Genomic DNA, 17,575 nt, shown 5'->3' with positions numbered 1-17,575 from the left:
GAGAAGAAAGATGGTTTGGGGCATGTAATATACTAACCCCCTAGTGGGAAGGTCTGGTTAGGCTGGCAGAATATGCCTTGGTCATTTCGAAGGATCCTTCAGAGAACAAGGGACATGGAAGGCAAACTTCCCTTTGCCATGTCTCTGTCTAGAGTAATCCCAGGGTAGCAAGAGATCTAACTTGGTATTAACTGTTCAACAGTCTTGGTGTTTCCCAGTGTGACTGAAGGTGGGAATCTTGTTAACTTGTTGGAGTAGCTGAGAACTCACGTTCCTCCCTTTGTCCTACACCAATCACTCCCTGTTTTGACCTTAACCTTTGGTATATGCATTGAACTTTTCGAGGGCCCAGGGTTAGTGATGTTAGCAGGTCAAGACACACACCTAAGGAATTAATTTCTCACATGAACGTGGCCCTCTGTGGAAAGATCTATAGGAGACAGATCATGGATGCAGAAGAATACTGGAGAAATAAGGGTTTTTAAAGATTATCATTAGTCTAGTCCTGGCCCTCTCAAAGTGGGCTGCATACACATCTGAGAGCACAAAGCCACACGAGTTATGTAGAAACTAAACATGGTGCACCTTCCTGAGTGTCAATTTTACTAGGTAATAAAAAATTTTAAGTGTTAGTTTTATATTAAAACAAGCTTGACTGTGTTATGGAATGGAATATAGCAGTCACAGGAATGCTAACAAGTACAAAAGAAAATGAACACCTGATCACAGAAGCCAGCTCTTAGATCTTAGAGATCCTCTAGCCTGTGTTTTCAGAAATGATTGTGCATCCGATCACCTGAAGAACTTCAAAGGAAACTTTCAAAACAATACCAATGCTGGGCCCCTTTCCAAATGGATTCTAGAACACTGATATTTCTCCAAAGCCTCTCAGGTGATTCGAAGGTGCAGCCTTGTTCTATCTGTGATGTGCTTCTCAACAGGATCAGCTACATAACTTGTGGGGCCTAGTGCAAAAGGGAAATGCAGAGCCCTTGTCATACATTATTAAGAATTTTAAGATGGCGGCAGCAGAGCGTTAAACCAAGCACAGAGCCCAAGTGTAGGTGCCCAATGCACATGCCTATGAAGTCAACCCTGCCTCTTAAGAGCCTGGAGAGCGCATTCAGTGCTGCAGCCACCCTGAGAGCAGCACGGAGCATGTCTGCAGGATGGGGAGGAACTGTGCCTTCCTCTACATGCCCTAGTTTATGGGGCCATTCACAGACACAAACACACACACCTGGATAGGTAGTTCAGAGACACCCCCTGGTAGAAATGTTTAGCAGAGATTAAATGAGGTTTTTCTAATGTGAAAACAACGTTTGCTTCTTTATCTAAGTTAAGAATGAAACTGTCACCTTTTGACTCTAACCTACGTTGGCTAGATTTTAAATTCTAGTTTATGCTCTCTCCCCAGACCACAACTCTCCAACCATCCCTGCACAATTTCTCATACTTCTAAATCTTATCCAGAATTGTAACTCAGATTACTGGGAAGCATTTTGCCCTTTTGACTACAACTGAGTTAGGTCCCTCTCTGAAATGACTACGTCTGCTTTGTTGGGGGGTGGTAAGAACTACACACACACACACACACACACACACACACACACACCCCAATATCAGAGAAGGAAAGCCCGGTAGAACCTATAAGGATTACAGAACCCGAGAATAAGCCTTGTGGTAAGGAGGTAAGGAGGCTATCCTTTCCTGAAGAGGGGAATGCACACTCCGTGCCTGGATAAAGACCTCTGTGAGGGGCAGGAATAGATGCACGTGTGTGGTCCTGGGGGAAATTCAGGGAGGAGAGGACCTGGTGATCTGCTGGAGGAACAGAGAGTGCATTTGTTCTCTTGAGATTCAGCAGCTGGGCAAGGTACAGAGAGTTAATGAACCAAGGGGAGGATGGGGTACACAAGGGAATTCAGAGTAAGCGAATAAAATTCTCATTATGTCGCCTCCGGAATTAATATGCAAGCTTTCCTCTCTCCCAGGGCTTCTTTTTGGCGCTGGCTGCTATGAAATACTTGGGGCCAAAGATGGAGCAAAGCCCTACAGGAAAGAAGGTGATTCATGTTTTGGGGAATTTGCAGCCAACCCGGGAGACACAGCAGACAGAGGAGGCCAGAGCCTGCAGGACTGTAGAGGCTTTCTCAAAACCCTGGAAATCATTAGCCATCCAGTCCTGATGGCAAGGGCAATCTACTCAGACGAGTCTGCAGAGAGACCCAGTGTGGCCCATTTTATGAGGACCACTGTTACCTCATCAGCCTTACTGATGCCAGACCCCTGGCAAACTCATCCCTTAATGTCTGAAGACCGTCCTTCAATCCAGAACTTTATAAAAATGACAAAGGATTCACTGAGACTTAGAAAAGCCATATGATGTAATACACCATAAACAGTTTGCTAAATATATAACTGCAGGCCATACATATGTATAGATAGGTGATTACACAAAACAAACCACAAATCCTGCAGGGAGGTTCTTGTTGCAGTGGTCAGAACAGACTTTCAGGTTGGGCAGATATGAGTTCTGCTCCTACCTCTGTGTACTCAGAGACAGAGAACTTAACCTCTCTTAGACTTGTTATCTCTAAATAAAAAAGAAGTTGTGTTCATGAAAGGATGCTCAACATCACTAATCATTAGAGAAATGCAAATCAAAGCTACAATGAGGTATCACCTCACACCAGTCAGAATGGCCATCATCAAAAAATCTACAAACAGTAAATGCTGGAGAGGGTGTGGAGAAAAGGGAACCCTCTTGCACTGTTGGTGGGAATGTAAATGGATACAGCCACTATGGAGAACAGTATGGAAGTTCCTTAAAAAACTAAAAATAGAACTACCATATGACCCAGCAATCCCACTACTGGGCATATACCCTGAGAAAACCAAAATTCAGAAAGAGTCATGTACCACAACGGTCACTGCAGCACTATTTACAATAGCCAGGACATGGAAGCAACCTAACTGTCCATCAAAGATGAATGGATAAAGAAGATATGGCACATATATACAATGGAATATTACTCAGCCATAAAAAGAAATGAAATTGAGTTCTTTGTAGTGAGGTGGATGGCCCTAGAGTCTGTCATACAGAGTGAAGTAAGTCAGAAAGAGAAAAACAAATTCCGCATGCCTACACATATATATGGAATCTAAAAAAAAGTGGTTCTGATGAACCTAGGGGCAGGACAGGAATAAAGATGCAGACATAGAGAATGGACTTGAGGACACGGGAAGGGGGAAGGGTAAGCTGGGACGAAGTGAGAGAGTGGCATTGACATATATACACTACCAAATGTAAAACAGATAGCTAGTGGGAAGCAGCTGCATAGCACAGGGAGATCAGCTCAGTTCTTTGTGACCACCTAGAGGGGTGGGATAGGGAGAGTGGGAGGGAGACGCAAGAGGGAGGGCATATGGGGATATATGTATACTTATAGCTGATTCACTTTGTTATACAGCAGAAACTAACACAACAGTGTAAAGCAATTATACTCCAATAAAGATGTTAAAAAAAAAAAAGTTGTGTTGAACACCTATTTTATAAATTTGTCTTGAGGATTAAATGAGAAGGTGTAGGTAAAAGTCTTAGCATAGAACATAGTAGGTATTCAGTATATATACATATATACTATGTAGTAGGCACACAGTAAGTATTCAATACTAATTATTATTACCCAACAATCCTTTCCTTCCCTCTGCCCCCACTTTTGGGATTAATGAAATACTTTGCCAAGAGTGACTTAAAAAGGAGATGTTAACAGCCATAAAAGGGGATATCAACAGTAACACAATCATAGTAGGGGACTTTAATACCCCACTTTCACAAATGGACAGATCATCCAAAATGAAAATAAATAAGGAAACACAAGCTTTAAATGATACATTAAACAAGATGGACTTAATTGATATTTATAGGACATTCCATCCAAAAACAATAGAAAACACGTTCTTCTCAAGTGCTCATGGAACATTCTCCAGGATAGATCATATCTTGGGTCACAAATCAAGCCTTAGTAAATTTAAGAAAATTGAAATCGTATCAAGTATCTTTTCCGACCACAACGCTATAAGACTAGATATCAATTACAGGAAAAAAATCTGTAAAAAATGCAAACACATGGAGGCTAAACAATACACTACTAAATAACCAAGAGATCACTGAAGAAATCAAAGAAGAAATCAAAAAATACCTAGAAACAAATGACAATGAAAACACGATGACCCAAAACCTATGGGATGCAGCAAAAGCAGTTCTAAGAGGGAAGTTTACAGCAATACAATCCTACCTCAGGAAACAAGAAACATCTCAAATAAACAACCTAAACTTACACCTAAAGCAATTAGAGAAAGAAGAACAAAAAAACCCCAAAGTTAGCAGAAGGAAAGAAATCATAAAGATCAGATCAGAAATAAATGAAAAAAAAATGAAGGAAACAATAGCAAAGATCAATAAAACTAAAAGCTGGTTCTTTGAGAAGATAAACTATTAGCCAGACTCATCAAGAAAAAAAGGGAGAAGACACAAATCAATAGAATTAGAAATGAAAAAGGATAAGTAACAACTGACACTGCAGAAATACAAAGGATCATGAGGGATTACTACAAGCAACTACATGCCAATAAAATGGACAACCTGGAAGAAATGGACAAATTCTTAGAAAAACACAACCTTCTGAGACTGAACCAGGAAGAAACAGAAAATATAAACAGACCAATCACAAGCACTGAAATTGAGACTGTGATTAAAAATCTTCCAACAAACAAAAGCCCAGGACCAGATGGCTTCACAGGTGAATTCTATCAAACATTTAGAGAAGAGCTAACACATATCCTTCTCAAACTCTGCCAAAATAGAGCAGAGGGAGGAACACTCCCAAACTCATTCTATGAGGCCACCATCACCCTAATACCAAAACCAGACAAAGATGTCACAAAGAAAGAAAACTACAGGCCAATATCACTGATGAACATAGATGCAAAAATCCTCAACAAAATACTAGCAAACAGAATCCAACAGCACATTAAAAGGATCATACACCATGATCAAGTGGGGTTATTCTCAGGAATGCAAGGATTCTTCAATATATGCAAATCAATCAATGTGATAAACCATATTAACAAATTGAAGAATAAAAACCATATGATCATCTCAATAGTTGCAGAAAAAGCTTCTGACAAACTTCAACACCCCTTTATGATAAAAACCCTCCAGAAAGTAGGCATAGAGGGAACTTACCTCAACATAACAAAGGCCATATATGACAAACCCACAGCCAACATCATTCTCAATGGTGAAAAACTGAAAGCATTTCCTCTAAGATCAGGAACAAGACAAGGTTGTCCACTCTCACCACTATTATTCAACATAGTTCTGGAAGTTTTAGCCCCAGCAATCAGAGAAGAAAAAGAAATAAAAGGAAATACAATCAGAAAAGAAGATGTAAAGCTGTCACTGTTTGCAGATGACATGATACTATACATAGAGAATCCTAAAGATGCTACCAGAAAACTACTAGGGCTAATCAATGAGTTTGGTAAAGTGGCAGGATACAAAATTAATGCACAGAAATCTCTTGCATTCCTATACACTAATGATGAAAAATATGAAAGAGAAATTAAGGAAACACTCCCATTTACCATTGCAACAAAAAGAATAAAATACCTAGGAATAAACCTACCTAATGAGACAAAAGACGTGTGTGCAGAAAACTATAAGACACTGATGAAAGAAATTAAAGATGATACAAACAGATGGAGAGATATACCATGTTCTTGGATTGGAAGAATCAATACTGTGAAAATGACTATACTACCCAAAGCAATCTACAGATTCAGTGGAATCCCTATCAAACTACCAATGGCATTTTTCACAGAACTAGAACAAAAAATTTCACAATTTGTATGGAAACACAAAAGACCCCAAATAGCCAAAGCAATCTTGAGAAAGGAAAACGGAGCTGGAGGAATCAGGCTCCCGGACTTCGGACTATACTACAAAGCTACAGTAATCAAGACAGTATGGGACTGGCACAAAAACAGAAATATACATCAATGGAACAGAATAGAAAGCCCAGAGATAAACCCATGCACATATGGTCACCTTATTTTTGATAAAGGAGGCAAGAATATACAATGGAGAAAAGACAGCCTCTTCAATAAGTGGTGCTGGGAAAACTGGACAGCTACATGTAAAAGAATGAAATTAGAACACTCCCTAACACCATACACAAAAATAAACTCCAAATGGATTAAAGACCTAAATGTAAGGCCAGACACTATCAAACTCTTAGAGAAAAACATAGGCAGAACACTCTATGACACAAATCACAGCAAGATCCTTTTTGACCCACCTCCTAGAGAAATGGAAATAAAAACAAAAATAAACAAATGGGACCTAATGAAACTTAAAAGCTTTTGCACAGCAAAGGAAAACATAAACAAGATGAAAAGACAACCCTCAGAATGGGAGAAAATATTTGCAAATGAAGCAACTGACAAAGGATTAATCTCCAAAATATACAAGCAGCTCATGCAGCTCAATATCCAAAAAACAAACAACCCAGTCCAAAAATGGGCAGAAGACCTAAATAGACATTTCTCCAAAGAAGATATACAGATTGCCAACAAACACATGAAAGGATGCTCAACATCACTAATCATTAGAGAAATGCAAATCAAAACTACAATGAGGTATCACCTCACACTGGTCAGAATGGCCGTCATCAAAAGATCTACAAACAATAAATGCTGGAGAGGGTGTGGAGAAAAGGGAACCCTCTTGCACTGTTGGTGGGAATGTAATTGATACAGCCACTATGGAGAACAGTATGGAGATTCCTTAAAAAACTAAAAATAGAACTACCATATGACCCAGCAATCCCACTCCTGGGCATATACCCTGAGAAAACCATAATTCAAAAAGACTCATGTACCACAATGTTCATTGCAGCTCTATTTAAAAGCCAGGATATCGAAGCAACCTAATTGTCCATCAACAGATGAATGGATAAAGAAGATGTGGCACATATACACAATGGAATATTACTCAGCCATAAAAAGAAATGGAATTGAGTTATTTGTAGTGAGGTGGATGGACCTAGAGAGAGAAAAACAAACACCATATGCTAACACATATATATGGAACCTAAAAAAAAAAAAAAAAAGATGGTTCTGAAGAACCTAGAGGCAGGACAGGAATAAAGACGCAGACGTAGAGAATGGACTTGAGGACACGGGGAGGGGGAAGGGTAAGCTGGGATGAAGTAAGAGAGTGGCATGGACACATATACACTACTAAATGTAAAATAGATAGCTAGTGGGAAGCAGCCGCATAGCACAGGGAGATCAGCTCAGTGCTTTGTGACCACCTAGAGGGGTGGGGTAGGCAGGGTGGGAGAGAGACGCAAGGGGGAGGAGATATGGGGATATATGTATATGTATAGCTGATTCACTCTGTTATAAAGCAGAAACTAACACACCATTGTAAAGCAATTATACTCCAATAAAGATGTTAAAAAAAAAAGGAGATGTTTCTGGCCAGGTTCTGTTCCAACCTTTTAAGACGTTCTTGTCCTAATTTCGTGTACTTGGCTTGTCTTCTACGCCCCACAGGCCCTCATCCACAAAAAGACTAAAAGCCTGGGTCATAACAGGCTCCATAACAGGGCCGATATATTAATGAAAAGACCTATTTCTCAGCCTCTGTCTCCTGCTGTTTTCAAATATCACATTGGGAGTTTGAATTGAGAATGCAGTCCAGATTTGCTTCCTCATCAATTTGGACAATGCTGGAAAATGAGGTGGTTCCTTTTATTTCTTCCTATGCATGTCCACAGAAGAGACCTCAGAACTGTGTTTCTCTGAGCTACCTTCTAGCAGCCAGAGAGAGAACTCACACAGATCAGAATTTCTCAGGGAGCACAAGCCCTTCAAAAACGCATCTTTGAGCATTCTGTTGCAAAATGAGATAAGTAAGGATGATGAAGTGAGATTTTTTTCAACAAAGCTTTTAATTGAAAGGATTATCCTCTGTGCTGAGATTATGGTTTCCTTATGTTTGGGGTATCAAGATGTGCTTTTTGTGTGTGTGAAACAATAGAGAGAGTAGATGGGAGTGGTTTTTTATTTTTATGGCCTGACTTGGAAAAATAAAAAGTAGGCAAACCCATGTTCCCCCCCAACTAACACTCAATTTTTTTTTTTAAGTTATTTTTACCAGCTCATGAAATAAAAAAGCTGGAAACCACTGACATGGACCACCCAGGCTGTTTGGGGAAAGTAAATAACTTCCATATTAGCAGCTACCTGGAACATTTTCCCCCAGACCACAGACCCCTGGGCTTTTGCTGCATAAATTATTTCATGTCTCTTATACATGTGAATATGGCAAATGAGGGTGAAAGGAGCTTTATGAGAGTTCATAGGTTCCCCCAGTAAACCAACAGTGTACTAGTAAGGAGGGATGCAAGGTCAAGTGTGCTGCCTCCACTCCCACCACTGATTCAACCTTTCCTTTGTGTAAATAGGCCTGAGAACATTCGCTGTTGATGCTGATCCAGTACTTCCAAAACATTATGTTAATATTTTAAAACTTCAAAAATAAAATGTCTTTCATTAGAGCTTCAACTTCAACCTGGTTTTGTTTGGGTTAGAAAAGACCACTTTTTTTTTTGGTGGGGGTCCAATATTGTAAAATTACTCCTTTCATCATCATAACTAGTAGGTCCCAAACTTCACTAACCATGACGTCACATTTCCAGTAATATATTCTGAATTACGTGATGTTTTGCACTATCCTCTCGTGTTTGCCAATGCTGCTTCAGCAAGTATTTCTAGAACTCCCTGAGAAGAGCGTATGTGGTTCTCTGAAGCTTTCCTGGGGGTAACGTGATGCTGCAGCCAGCCATTGGGCCTTCACACCATCCCATGTCCCCCAGTCATTCTACTATTCTGGGCTTTTCCTCCTGGGCACCGGTCTCCCTCATCTTTTCTTCACCTCCCAGGCCTTTGTGATTAATTTCTGCTGCCCCTTCCTGGAATGATTACTTGTTCAAATCCTTCCCCTCCTCCAAGGTTCAGCTCAAATCACATTTCCTCTAGGAATTCTAAGATCCCTAGCATAAAAATAGCCTCTTCTCCTCATTTTCCTGATGCACTCTGTAACCCCCAAATCCAAGGCACATGTGATGAATGCTGAAATGGTTATTTTTATGTTTATCTTCCTACCACTTCCCATTACCATGTGAGCTTTGGATGTGAGGACTACATGGTATTCTTTTTTTCTTTTAACTTACCGAAGCACTGGCAGATTATATTGAACATAGTAAGTCTGGTAAATACTAAATAAAACTGAACTGTCTTAAATTCTCACTAAGTTGTACATGACTGATTGTCATACCTCTCCAGAATGTGTAAGAAAAAACTTTGTTTTTCCCAGTAGGAATTTTTGCTCTAATTGGTCCAAGGAGGGAAATAACAATTCTTGAACCTTCCAGGAAACCACTCAGGATGGGTAGCCTGAACCACATTCAGGAAGGTAAAGTGCCAAAGAAGCATATGGATGCATGACAAGAATCCCCACTGTGTCCCCCACCAGTCACTCCAAACAATACCAGTGGCAGATTTTGCACAGCATTAGCCTCCGCTAACCAGCCATCATTTCCTCTTAAAAAAAAAAAAAAAAGAGTTAAGGGCAAGTAGAAAAAAAGTGCCTTTGAATTAAAATCTTAGCTTTTCTTTGAACATCCAGATGATTAAATGAGATCCAGACAAAAGCAGGCAATTTCCAAAAAATAAAACCCAGCCGGGGCTATCTGCATTCCCTCATGTTTCTTCTGGTAACCTCGTGGTAAAGTGAAGTAATGATTGATTCGGAGAGAATTATGGCTATTATAAACTGTAATCAGTGGTGGATGAGAATAATTACACAGGGAAAGGGGGAAAAAGCTGAAACATGGCTGAGCAGTGTTCTGATGGATGAGGAAGTCATTTCCTGGCTGTTAATGACTGATTTTTCAACAGTCAGCACACAAGCTTTAATCCCAGAGGCGAGAAGGAGAAAGAAATGGCCACACTATTAAGGATGCTACTGATGTAACCTTACCAATTTTAATCTGAATATAGCTGGTGCCTGGCCCCCTGTCTGTCCTTGCTTTTGTTCCTGCAATTGCAGACATACCCTTTGCGGGTGAGGTTAGGGCTGGCCTTTATCTGAGAGACACCAGGAAGAGTTATGGTTGTAGAGAACTTCCCTACATCATGGTGGTGGTATATAGCATCCAGATGTCACAGCATTGCAGGCTGTTAGAACTGGAAGGGCCACAGAAATCACCTAATCCTGTCTGTTCATTTCATAGATGAGCCCAGAGAGGTGAAGTAACTCGTTCAAGTCACGCAGCTGATGGGCTTTAGACTTAAGGAGAAGTTGCTCACACAGGACCAGAAGGGAGATTGGCTTTGTCAAAGAGGCATGATGGGATCTCTGAGGGAGACAGCTTTGCTAAACCTATTTCAAAATTGGCATCAGCTTAGTCTCTTGCCCTTTGAGACAGGCTTTGGAGTTCAATATTCTGCCTGCATGAGTTGTTATGGGTGAGATTACAAGAGATCTGAGAGGGCATGGGTTTGTGGAATGATTTGTTTTGGTTTACAGACCAGCTGAGAGAGAGAGAGAGAACCCAGTTTATCTTATCATTTACAGCCATAAAACAAGATAACTGATGGAAATAGAAGTCATAAAACTGCAAAGCAGGACAGCCAAGAGTCAGCTGGTGACAGACACCCCCCCTTCAGAGTCCCATGACTTTGAAGAGCCTTTTGAATACTTCTGTGAAGTACTGGGTCTCTCTGCCTCCAGTGCAGAGTCCCCTGAAGCAGAGAAGATGGGCAGTGGTGACAAGCCTGTGACACATCCCAGCAACTCTCCTCTCTCCTCCACTCAAGGGCAAAGCACATCCTAAGGAATGAATGGATCATCTTCTTAGAAAAATGTGACTGCCTCTGAGGCTAAATTATGTCAAGATATAAGATCAGGAATGTCCAGATGCTGTTTATCCCATCTTAATTAAATTTGGACTTCTTTGGGAGAAAAAATACCTCAGTTCCAGGAAAAGTTGTTTTGACTCTGAGGCTATTTGGACTTTGTTTTATGAAAACAAACACTTTAATCAAGATACCATTTTTCCTGAATTTTCACTGTGAAGGTATTTTCTGAAGCAAACTCTCTTGAGCCAATAATAATTGAATGATAATATTCTAGTCAACACTGTTAAATCATCTCAGTTTTTTCTCTGTTCCCACTTTTAGTTTCCTGAGATTATTTTCATCAGGATCAACCTCTTTCCAGGTACATTTTATAGTAATGCTTTGAGAAATTATTTGTCCATCTGGCATTCCCTTCCCCTTCTTCAGGTAAGCACAGCTTACTTTTCCTTTAGAGAACTGTGATTCCACACTTCCACAGAATCCTATATATCTACAAATCCCAGAGCAGCATCCCAGCCCACCAGCACCCTATCCCACAGCAATCCACGCCACTAGCACTCCCCGTGACCCCAAATGCAGAAGGGGCTGTGATCCTGATGGGCCAGTCCAGGTCCTCTATTCCCAAACCAGAATGACTGGCATTGAAATGGTCATTCTTCTTGAACTTTGCTATATGGATGCTGAGAGAGAGTGTGCACGCCTGATCAATTTGGAGCAATAGCTGTAAGGATATGGTTTTTGAGCTGCCGGTACTATCTTCCCAACTGGAGGGAAAGAGTAAGAGCAAGAGAGAGAGGAAAGAGAGACTGAGGGAGAAAGAAACCCTATATGTCATCTAAGCCCTTGGATCCAGCAGAACCTGACTTTTTAAATCCCATAACTGTGGACTTCCCAATTATGGGAATGGATGGACTCCCTCTTGTACTCTAAACTAGTTGGATAGAATCTCTCTTACTACTCAAAGTCCTGACAAAAACTAAGGCTTTTCATTGGGCTTGCTCTGATTTAAATTTTGGCCAAAATTGAAATATTTATAATGGATTATAAATTCATTTTTATAATTACTAGCTTTTGCTAGTAACAAAGGCCTATAGTACTTTATATAGCAGAAAGTAAACATATCTTTTGACTATAACTTGGATTTCCAAGCCCATTATGCACCTAGTTACAACCAATCTTTGCATCATATGTTTAGAATGAATGAACAAATGATTGAACAGACAGATGGGCTATAAGTCTTTCAGATATCACCCAGCACCTACTGGAAGCCTCCATCTTGCCAATGAGTTACTGAAGTGAACAACTATTTTTCTTAACCATGCATGCATGAAGATACACACACACACACACACACACACGCACGCACCCCAACACTGTCCTACAAGGATTAACCAGAAAAAAAGCAAAAGCTCTCTGAAGAAAATATTTGGAATGATTGTTTAACATGTTGTTTAAGGAAGCATGCCATTCCCCCATAGGTAATAACAAAGGTGGGATCAAATTTTAAGAACTCCAAAGGGAAGAAGAAACTCCAGAGGGGAAATTCGGACATCTGGCTCAGCATCCCTTCCCCTTTCCCTCTGAGGTCCCCCCTTTTCCCGCTGTGTCTCTAAGGATCAGGTCATGCGTAATGAGCCTATTCCTCATAGGCTCCACCCCGCTCTGCACAAAGCCTCCAGGATGAGAGTGGGGCATATACTGAGGTGCAAGTCCTGAGAGCTCTCAGGTGTGGAGGTTGAGTGCTCGAGGCTGCTGGCCAAGGCAGTCCCAAGGCTCTTTCCCATAACAGGATCCTTGGGGGGTGCCACATGGGTACCTGTCAGAGGGAGCACTGGTCGGTGACCCGCAGAATAGGTGGATGGGGCAGCCAGGCCAGCCGAGCACACAAGGTGTTCTGTACCTGGCACTGGGCTTGCTCTGCTCTGAGAGAAAACACCCTACCCTGTTCCATCCATGTGAAGTGCAGTTTCTCACTTGGGAAGAGGAAGAGGAGAGAGAAGCCAGCCCTGGGCATAAGTATCTGTTAAGATCACTGTCACCATGGTGGCACACAGCTTCTGCTCCAGGCAGGATCTTCCCCATTTTATTCTGTCAAGATGGCCATCTTCACAAAGAGTAAATAGATTATTTTGCAACAGTCACTTAACCCCAGAAAATGAAGACAGACCCTATCACAGCTAGTGGTTGTGTCTCTTTGTCTGATCTGTTGATGGCCTCCTGCGTGTGACATATTTCTGTGGGTTTACCAGTAGGTCAATTTTCTGTATTGGTGGATCTCTGAAGATAATCATGAAATTATATATATATATATATATATATATATATATATATGTAAAATTTATATAGTCATAGACACGAGCATATTCATTTGTTCACATTTATTTATATACGTGCATGGTATATGTATCTATATAAGCATCACGCACACACACACCCACCCACGCGCACACACACATACCTGTCTTATCCATAATTGTCACTCTGTAAAGAGGTGTTCGGCAGATTTTTGAACAAATGGCTTAGTGACCTTTTCTGCTAATAAAGGTAAGAATGCTCATTGTAGAAAAATTAGAAGCTGAAATTTGTGAAGAGAAAAATAAATATTGCTGACAATCTCACTAAACAGAGTAAACTGTTTTGCTTTATCCATTCCTGTTTTCCTCATGTATATCGTAGAGGTATCGTTTTTACATAGTCAGAATTGTGGTATACACAATTCTGAAAACTGCTCATTTCCATTCAGCCTTATGGAAGGCATTTTCCCTATATTTGTCAAAATGATTTTAAGCCTCCCTATGTATTCCTTCCTAGGAGTCTTCATAAATATAAGTGTGTGATGCCTGGGTGGGGCTGGGGAGCGGGCCACACGCCATGCACTCTTCCTTTGAGATTGTTGCCAGGTCTGCCTGAAGGAGCCGCGGAGTGGACAAGGCACTGCTCACTGGCATGCACCCCCCAAACACCCCCCTCACCCCAGCACCAGTGGTGAACCCACCACTTGCCATGACCCTGAGGAGGCCGCTTGCTTAGCCCTGGCAAAGTGCACATCCCCTTCCCTAGGATGTGGAGGGCAGCCCTGGCACCGATACGACCGGCATTTTGCCCTGCAGAGGAAACACCTGTGAGGCCAGTTAGAAAGGTGCCTGCAGATTCGGGCTCAGACCTCAAGCTGGCACTTTCCATCTGGCCTCCCCAGGGCATCTGAACTCTTAATAGCTGAACAGTAGTCCGGAGGTGCTCTCAGCTATTTGTGTAAGTGATGGCTCCCTGCTAGGTGTGTGTATTATTCAGAGAGAGGCAGGGGGACGAGCTGCCTGGGGGCAGAGTCTTGCCAAGTGACTGAGTGAGTAATGGGCCTTAGCAAGGGCAGCAGCTCCCGGCTGGCAGCCCCAGGGCCTGGCTATCCTTCCCCCCCCCCCCCCACCCCATCCACATCCATGCTCCAGCCTTTACCAGATCCATTTCCATTTGGTTGAGCCCAGAAGCACTGAATTCAGAAAAGGAAAAAAAAAACAACCCAAAAACCCAGGATAGAGAACAAACAGTGTAGAGAAGCCTGATAAGAAAAGATTTAGGCATAAAGACATTTTTATATATTTTTAAAGCACCAGTAAATTCCTTCTCATAAAAATGACAGGAAACCAATTCGCAAAGAAAGGGAGAAACTTGCAGAGTCACCAAAGATACTTGAAAGCAAATGAATACGAGAGAAGAGAGCTCAGAACCTCAGCAATGATGAAGGTGAGCAGCCTTTGCTGGCCCAGCTTGAATTCAGCGCCACCCTGCAGTAGCCTGACTCCAGGCCATCAGAGGTGCCCTCCTGGAGGCTGTGAGGGTTAAGGGGGAAAAGTCAAGGCGTGCTGGGATCCTAGGACCAGCACAGCTCTCTCTTGAAGATCTACCCATTGAGGCGTCTGCTGAGACCTGGCCTTTCCCCTCCCAGGTGGGGCCCAGGTAGGGTTATATGCCCTGTGGGCGTCTCTGAGTACCTCTCAGCCCTCGGAGTCAGCTGTTTTAAGATTGTCTGGGACTCCGCATTTATTAACTAGGCCATTCTTGTTTCTGTTAGTTCACAATGCACAGGAATATTTCTCCTCCTAAAATTGTGAAACACTGATTTTTTAAAAAAATGTCTACTTTCATTTTCTGTGCTCAAATCTTAGCTAAATCTTAAATCTGAAAAAATTGTTTTAAGATAAATGTTTCCTGGTTTTTTGATTATAGAAGTAACATACTTTTATACATTTAGGAAAACTGAGAAAAGTACAAAATATTCACCCTTACTATTATTTGAAGGTTGTTGTTCTTTTCTTTTCTCTTCTTTCCTTCTCTTTCTTCTTCTCAGTTGTCCTGGGATGATAAGTGCTAGACCCTTGGAGCTTTCCTTTAATTGGGGCATTTTTGAAAAGTCCCAGGAGGTAATCTGAAAAACACAGGATGCTATGGTTAAAAGCGGTGGGTGAATCCTGCCATCCCCTTCTCAGAGATGCTCAGAGGAGTCTTGCAGAAAAATATCACTGTTGGACTTGGTTTACAAAGTCTCAAAATCTTATTTGATTCTGGAACACTTTGTTTCACGTAACACACATTGCCATCCTGTGGAACTATTCTGCATACACAGTCTTGAAACTGCTGTTTTATCATGCAAAAATTTAACAGCCTGCTGCCTTTTCTTGTAATGCTGGCTTGTATGCTCTAAAGAGCAGCTGGTTGGCATCCCCAGGCCCTCATATGATGATGTTAATTTAGGGGCTGGCCTTTGAAATACCATTCATTGCAATTCCAGTTCGACATACTGAATAGTTTTATAATTGGGCCTCCTCTTACTGTTCTGTTAAAAACATTCAGTGTCTTGTTTCCTAATGATTATCATCATCGTTATCATTAATGACATTTATTGAACATTCATTGCTTCCAGGCACTGTGCTGAGTCCTTTACGTGAATTACCCTATTTAACCTCACACCAGCTTTATCAGGGAGACAATATTAGTCTTCTCATTTATTAGATAAGAAAACTGAGGCTCAAATTGGTTAAGTAATGTGCTTGGGGTCAGTTAGCTACTAAGCGGTTCAACTGGAATTGAAATTCACGCGGCCTGTCTGTTCTTAACCATCATATGTTATTCATTTTAAATATCTCAGGTCCAAGGTTTGCAAACATCCAATGGAGATTTAGTGTGCACATCTTAAGATCTTACGGACTTTTCCCTCAACGTATTTATATCCCTAATCTATCTAATTACCTAGCTGACTTCCCTTTCTTTTCTGGCCCTTTCCTCTTACAAGTATTGATTACATTTCTACAAGATTTGAAACACTGAGTTAAATGTAAAAATGAAAATTCAGTCTGAGACTTGGACCCTTTCCTTAGGAGGCTAACAGTCCAATGTAAGATTCCAAAGAGTAAATCACTGACTAAAATAGAGCACACATTCCTCAGAGAACCCAGAGGAATTGCATCTAGATCCATGGGAATCAGAAAGAATCCTCCAGAGAGGGTGGAAAGAGAGGTGAGTTTTAAAGAGTAGGTGCCCCCTAGAGAGGACAAGGATTGACATTCCAAGAAGACAGGTATGCTCAGGGCCAACGAGCCACAAGTGCTGGAGCTGGGCTGGGCTGAAATGAAGGCAACGGGCCCAGGCAGGAGGAAGACTAGTGGGACAGGCAGGGTCAGGTCTGGAAGAGGCCCTGTGTACTGAACGGAGGGATTTTAGATGTATGGATAATGTGATGATTAGATTTGTGTTATAGAAAAACCACTCCAGCAGCAGCAGGGAGTCTGCCTGGGAAGGAGAGGTTAGGCACAGGGGGCAGAATGAGGAAGCAGGAATTTAGTGGGAAAAAGGATCCAGAACTGCCCTAAGGTGGCGACAGTGTGGGGAGACGAGAAGAGGTAGATTGGAGAAAAATGCAGGAAGAAAAACTGAGAAGATTTGACTGACGTCTATAGTGGGAAGTGAGCGAGGAAGGAAAATCACTCCTGGATGTTTGTGGAGGTGATGGAGGCAGGAACTGGAAAGGACAGAATGACAGCCGTAGAGGATAGACGGTACCAGTGACCGTGGGCGCCCAGAGGGAGACAGAGCTGGTGGCAAGGAGCCTGTGTGTCTGGCTTGGACAGCTCGGTGGGTGAACACTGAGACAATCTGGGGCTTCATCTCAAGAAGCCTACCTACAATTTGACTTGTCTATCTTCCTAGAACTGTGAAACATTGGTTTAAAAAAAAACATTTTTACTTTCTGTTCTCAAATCTTAGCTAAACCTTAAATTTGACAAAATTGTTTTAAGATAAATATTAATTATTTTTTTATTATAGAAGTAACACATTTTATTTTATACACTTAGGAAAATTGAGAAAAGCATGAGATGTTCACCTATACTATTACCTTAGAGAGATGTTATTTGGAGGTTGTGTACTCTTTTCCTCTTCATTCTCCTCCACCTTCCCTCACTTTCTCTCATATGTACGCATTTTATTTAGTCATTTATTCATTCATTCATCTATTTATTCAACTGATATTTATTGAACATCAATTATATGCCAGGCATCGTTGTAGGCAGTGGGGAAACAGCAA

General features: G+C 41.4%; 1 long non-coding RNA gene across 1 annotated transcript in view; it reads right to left on the bottom strand.

The window, feature by feature from the left end:
• Positions 1–15,543, bottom strand: part of LOC133096299 (uncharacterized) — an 80,679-nt gene extending 65,136 nt beyond the window's left edge. Inside the window, exon 1 of the long non-coding RNA XR_009701762.1 lies at positions 15,283–15,543. This is a non-coding gene — a long non-coding RNA (uncharacterized LOC133096299). The remainder of the gene's footprint in view (positions 1–15,282) is intronic.
• Positions 15,544–17,575: the final 2,032 nt, after the last annotated feature.

Source organism: Eubalaena glacialis, chromosome 8, assembly GCF_028564815.1.
Source record: "Eubalaena glacialis isolate mEubGla1 chromosome 8, mEubGla1.1.hap2.+ XY, whole genome shotgun sequence".
NCBI classification, from domain to species: domain Eukaryota; kingdom Metazoa; phylum Chordata; class Mammalia; order Artiodactyla; family Balaenidae; genus Eubalaena; species Eubalaena glacialis.
This window is presented reverse-complemented; position numbering and strand designations above follow the sequence as displayed.